The 5,922-nt window shown below is 51.4% G+C and overlaps 1 protein-coding gene across 1 annotated transcript in view; it reads left to right on the top strand.

Moving 5' to 3' along the window:
* Positions 1 to 5,374: 5,374 nt before the first annotated feature.
* The window catches only part of TDRD12 (tudor domain containing 12), a 102,011-nt gene continuing 101,463 nt past the window's right edge, over positions 5,375 to 5,922 (top strand). The window contains 1 exon segment of the mRNA XM_017861714.1: positions 5,375 to 5,714. The gene's annotated coding sequence lies outside the window, so the exon portion shown is untranslated.

Below are 5,922 nucleotides of genomic sequence, written 5' to 3'. Positions count from 1 at the left end.
GCCACCACGCCCGGCTAGTTTTTTGTATTTTTAGTAGAGACGGGGTTTCACCGTGTTAGCCAGGATGGTCTCGATCTCCTGACCTCGTGATCCGCCCGTCTCGGCCTCCCAAAGTGCTGGGATTACAGGCTTGAGCCACCGCGCCCGGCCTTGATTTGTTTTTTGAGATAGAGTCTCACTCTGCTGCCCAGGCTGGAGTGCAGTGGTGCAATCTCAGTTCACTGCAACCTCCACCTCCTGAGTTCAAGCAGTTCTCGTGCCTCAGCCTCCCAAGTAGCTGTGACCGTAGGCACCTGCAACCACACCCAGCTAATTTTTGTATTTTTAGTAGAGATGGAGTTTCACCATGTTGGCCAGGTTGGTCTTGAACTCCTGACCTCAGGTGATCCGCCTGCCTCAGCCTCCCAAGGTGCCCAAGATCATAGGCCTGAGCCACCATGCCCAGCCTTGCTTTGTCTTTTGACTCTCGAAAAGGGACCTCAGTGAACACCGTGATTTTGCCAGTGAGAAAACAGAAACGCAGCTGGTTAGTGCCACGGCCAACTCCCTCTTCACTGGAGTTGCCATGGCTCAGTGGGTGATATTAGAAGATGTCATCATAAAGTAATATGACTAGTTTTTCTTCATAGAAAAGATCGTTTTCACACCACGTTTCCCTCATGTATGCTTTGTTTTGTTTTGTTTTTTGTTTGTTTTTTTTGAGATGGAGTCTCACATTGTTGTCCAGGCTGGAGTGCAGTGGCATGCTTTCGGCTCACTGCAACCTCTGCCTCTTGGGTTCAAGCGATTCTCCTGCCTCAGCCTTCTGAGTAGCTGGGATTACAGGCACGTGCCATTGCGTCTGGCTAATGGTTGTATTTTTAGCAGAGACAGGGCTTCACCGTGTTGGCCAGGCTGGTCTTGAACTTCTGACCTCAAGTGGTCCATCTACCTCTGCCTCCCAGAGTGCTGGGATTACAGGCGTGAGCCACCGCACCTGGCCTGTATGTTGTTGTTTTTAATCTGAATGAACCTTGTCTCCTTCCAGGAATTCCTTTTGGGAGACTTGTCACATGACTTCCTACCTATAGCAGTACCCTGCCCATATCCCGTAACCCCAAATAATATGAGCTGAAAAACTAATAGTTTTAGAACTCAGATTGCTGATGTTCATGGCATTTATGACACACAGTTTTCTTTTCTTTTCTTTTTTTTTTTTTTTTGAGACATTCTTACTTTGTTGCCCAGGCTAGAGTGCAGTAGTACGATCTTGGCTCACTGCAACCTCTGCTTCCTGGGTTCAAGTGATTCTCCTGCCTCGGATTCCTAGGTAGCTGGGATTACAGGCGTGAACCACCACACCCGGCTAATTTTTGTACTTTTAGTAGAGACAGGGTTTCGCCATTTGACCAGGCTGATTTCGAACTCCTGACCTCAAGTGATCCACCTGCCTCAGCCTCCCAAGGTGCTGGGATTACAGATGTGAGCCACTGTGCTGGGCCAGAAATATTTTTAAAGTTAAAAACAATATTCAGCAGGGCATGGCGGCTCACACCTGTCATCCCAACACTTTGGGAGGCCAAGGTGGAAGAATCATTTGAGGTGTTCAAGACCTGGCTAGGCAACATAGGGAGACCACGTCTCTATAAAAAAAATTCAAAATTAGCTGGGTGGGCTGGGCATGGTGGCTCACACCTGTAATCTCAGCACTTTGGGAGGCTGAGGTGGGTGGATCACAAGGTCAGGAGTTTGAGACCAGCTTGGTCAATATAGTAAACCCCGTCTCTACTAAAAACACAAAAATTAGCTGGGTGTGGTGGCACATGGCTGTAGTCTCAGCTACTTGGGAGGCTGAGGTGAGGAATCGCTTGAACCCAGGAGGTGGAGGTTGCAGTTAGCCAAGATCGCACCACTGCACTCCAACCTGAGCGACAGAGCGAGACTGTCTCAAAAAAAAAAAAAAATAGCTGGGTATGGTGGTGCACCCCTAGAGTTTCATCTCCTCAGGGGACTGAGGTGGGAAGATCATTTGAGCCCAGGAGATAGAGGCTGCAGTGAGTAGTGATAACATTGTGCCACTCCACTCCAGCCTGGGCAACAGAGCAAGACCCTGTCTCAAAAAAAAAAAAAAAAAAAAAAAAAAAAAAACCATGAGACAGGGCAAAGAAAAAGGAAGCCTTGGGCATCTTTAAAAAAGTGTTTTCTGCTAGCGCCAGGATTGGAGGAGGGCAGGTTACAGTATAAATGCGGACCCCTTTGAACCTTGAGGAGATTGGGTAACTAAAGCCCCAGGACAGTGAGTGTTTTGACTATGGGAGTGTACTATACAAATATTTCCATTTTCTGTGAGCCATGTTGTAAAACGATTGGGAAATACCGTACTGTAGCACAGGATCTAGTCAAAGCAAAAAGGGTCTCTCCAAACTAAGAACTGGGAGAAGTCTGTATTATCCATCTTTGTGGATTGGGAACTGCTTTGGGACTTTCTGTTTAAGATGGGGTCTTGCTATGTTGCCAAGGCTGGGTTCCAACTCCTGGCAAGGGATCCTCCCATCTCACCCTCCCAAGTAGCTGAGACTACAGGCACATGTCACTGCACCTGGCTACAAGACCTCCTGTTTATTTTATTATATATATTTTTTGAGACGGAGTCTCACTGTGTTGCCCAGGCTGGAGTGCAGTGGCATGATCTCAGCTCACTGCGACCTCTGCCTCCTTGCTTCAAGCGATTCTCCTGCGTTGCTGGAATTACAGGTGCCGTTCACCATGCCTGGCTCATTTTTGTATTTTTAGTAGAGACAGGGCTTCATCATATTAGCCAGGCTGGTCTCGAACTCCTGACCTCAAGTGGTCCACCCACCTCGGCCTCCCAAAGTGCTGAGATTACAGGCCTGAGCCACCTCGCCCAGCCGAGACCTCCTGTTTAAATCAGGTCCTGTCATTTTCCATCTCTTTTTGGCGAGGTCTTGAGCTTTCAGGTGAGTTGGCCATACCAGGGGCCTTGATTGGAGGTGAGGCCTTGTCAACCTAATTTCAGGAACAGGTGAACATCATGCACTTGCAGCTGTGTTTTTCTCCCGGCTGGCAGCTACACACCTTTCCTCTCCAACCATCTTGCCTGAGAGTTTAAGTGCATGTTATCTTTGGGACCTCGTGCAATCCAGTTTTCTTATAACTGCTTGCTTACATGAGCATTCTGTTCCCCAAATATGTAACTCCACAATTTCCATGCTCTCTCCAACTGTTGCAGTCTTTTGAATCTTGCTGGTTCCCTTACTAGCAAATTAACTCATTTCAACTCAGAGAGCCCTGCCAGTTGAAGGGCAGCTGGGAAGAAACCCAGGACCAGGAACCTTTCCAGAAGGTGCAGATCAAGTGGAAATGTTGCCAGGAGGCCACGAAGACCCAGGGATTTGTGGCTGACCAGGACTCTTCCTTACCACCAGGGCTTCCAGCTCACAGCATTTAACGGGTGTGGGCTGGCCTAGAGAAAGCAGGAAGACAGGGGCCCCCTGGCAGGCAACAAGGACCAACTGAAGGCCCGGCATGGTGGTTCATGCCTGTAATCCTAGCTGCTCAGGGGGCTGAGGCGGGAGGATGATGTAAGCCCAGGAGTTCGAGACCAGCCTGGGCCACACAGTGAGACCCCATCTCTACAAAAAAATTAAAAATTTTTCCAGGCGTGGTGGTGCGTGCCTGTAGTGCCAGCTACTTTAGAGGCTGAAGCTGGAGGATCAACTGATCCCAGGAATTCAAGGCTGCAGTGAGCCATGATTGTGCCACTGCACTTCAGTGTGGGCAACGGAGCCATACGCCGTCTCTTTGAAAATAAAATGATGAACTTGTAACCACCTAATGGGTTCACCTTGCCCACTGCCTAGACAGAGCCAATTTATCAAGACAGGGAATTGCAATGGAGAAAGAGTAATTCATGCAGAGCCGGCTGTGCGGGAGACTGGAGTTTTATTATTACTCAAATCAATCTCTCCTAGCATTCAAGGAACAGAGTTTTCAAAGACAATTGGGCGGGCAGGAGCTTGGGAAGTGGGGAGTGCTGATTGGCCAGGTTGAAGATGGAATCAGAGGTTGTCGGAGTTTTTCTTGCTGTTGTCTGTTCCTGGTTGGGATGGCAGAACAGGTTGAGGCAGATTATCGGTGTGGGTGGTGTCAGCTGATTCACTGAGCTGATCCAAGGATTGTTGTCTCATGCTTCCCTAAAATGTATAAAACCAAGTGAGGCAGGAAAATAGGGTCTGGAGGTAGGGAACATAAGGCCGATTCACACTTCAGCTATAACGGGAAATATCGTCTCCATAGGGCATACACCCAGCAAATGACTTAGTAACTTTACTTCACCGTCTTCATTTACATCGGGCATACTCCAAACAGAAAGTATTTAAATTCACGAAAATTCTGTAACGGGGACTTTGAGCCCCTATGCTCAGGTCCGCTCCCATGCTGTGGAGTGTACTTTTTCAATAAAACCCTTCATTCCTTCCTTGCTTTGTGTGTGCGTTTGGTCAAATTCTTTCTTCAAAACACCAAGAACCTGGACACCTTCCAACTTTAACACAAGCTGTGCCCCAACCACCTCTGGCAAATGTCATTAGGACTTCCTGTGTCAGTGGCGCATGTCCTCAACCTTGGTGAATTTTTTTAATTTTTTGAGACAGAGCCTCGCTCTGTCACCCAGGCTGGGGTGCCTGGTGGCCCGATCTCAGCTCACTGAAACCTCCGCCTCCCGGGTTCAAGCGATTCTCCTGCCTCGGCCTCCCAAGTAACTGGGATTCCAGGCATGGGCCACCATGTCTGGCTAATTTTTCTATTTTTAGTAGAGACGGGGTTTCACCATGTTGACGATGCTAGTCTCCAGCTCCTAACCTTATCAGGTGATCCGCACGCCCCAGCCTCCCAAAGTGCTGGGATTACAGGCCTGAGCCACCTCGCCCTGCCAGCAAAATAAACTCTCTGAATGAACTGACACCTGTCTCACATTTTCAGGGTTCACAGGCTCTTATCAATTTTGTTTCAGAGTCAAACCATGGACTGAATTCCTTCCCAAAGTTAGTCGGGCTTCCGCCCAGGAATAAACAAGGACAGCTTAAATTAGAAGCAAGATGGAGTTGGTTAGGTCTGATTTCTTTCACCATCACAATTTCCTCAGTTACAATTTTGCAAAGGTGGTTTCCAACGGACTCAGCCACACGCGGCCCCTCTATCCCTCCAGGGAACAGGCGAATGTCCCTGCAGCCTGGGGGTTCCTGCCAGCGGCAAATGAACGAATCACGCTACCCCGAGCCGGGCCTCTTGAGGCCTCGGCCCATCAGTCCTCCCGGCCACCGCGTGGCGCTGTGCAGGGCGTTAGGCGGTTGGGTGGACCACGTGGTCTCCGACGCCTCAAGGCCTGCTCAGCCTGCGCGGGCATCCGGTCGGTGCGGGAGGCCCGAGGCCAGGCAGGCGAGGAGCCCCGTGCGAGGGGCTGTGTCACTGCCAGGACGGAGCGCGTCGCCTCAGGCCGACCCCGGGGTCCGCGAGGGCTCCTGGGGACGAGGAGTGTGGGGCATCTGCCACGGGGGACCGAGGCGCTAAACGTGGAGGGAAGGAAAGCACTCGCGGCAGGGGCCTGGCGGGGGCGGACGCGGCCAGCCTTGCCCGTGACGGCAGGGGACTTCCAGGACGAGGGGGCCCATCTGCCCTCCGGCGCCAGGAGGATGCTCCAGCTCCTGGTGCTAAAGGTGAGCGCTGCAAAGCCAGCTCCACACAGTCTCCCACACCCTGCAGAGCCTCGCACCCCAGCCCCGCACAGCCTCCCACCCCACCCTACACAGCACCCACCCCAGCCCCCAACCCGAGTCCCACACAGCCCCCCAGACCCACCCACCCCCCCCCCCGCCCACCCGCGTGCGGCTCGCACCCCCGCCCACCCCAGCCCCCCCCTCCCGC

The sequence above is a fragment of the Rhinopithecus bieti genome, unplaced genomic scaffold (assembly GCF_001698545.2).
Source record: "Rhinopithecus bieti isolate Rb0 unplaced genomic scaffold, ASM169854v2 scaffold_62779, whole genome shotgun sequence".
Classification (NCBI taxonomy): domain Eukaryota; kingdom Metazoa; phylum Chordata; class Mammalia; order Primates; family Cercopithecidae; genus Rhinopithecus; species Rhinopithecus bieti.
Note: the sequence above shows the minus strand (reverse complement) of the source record. Positions and strands in the feature narration are given on the sequence as shown.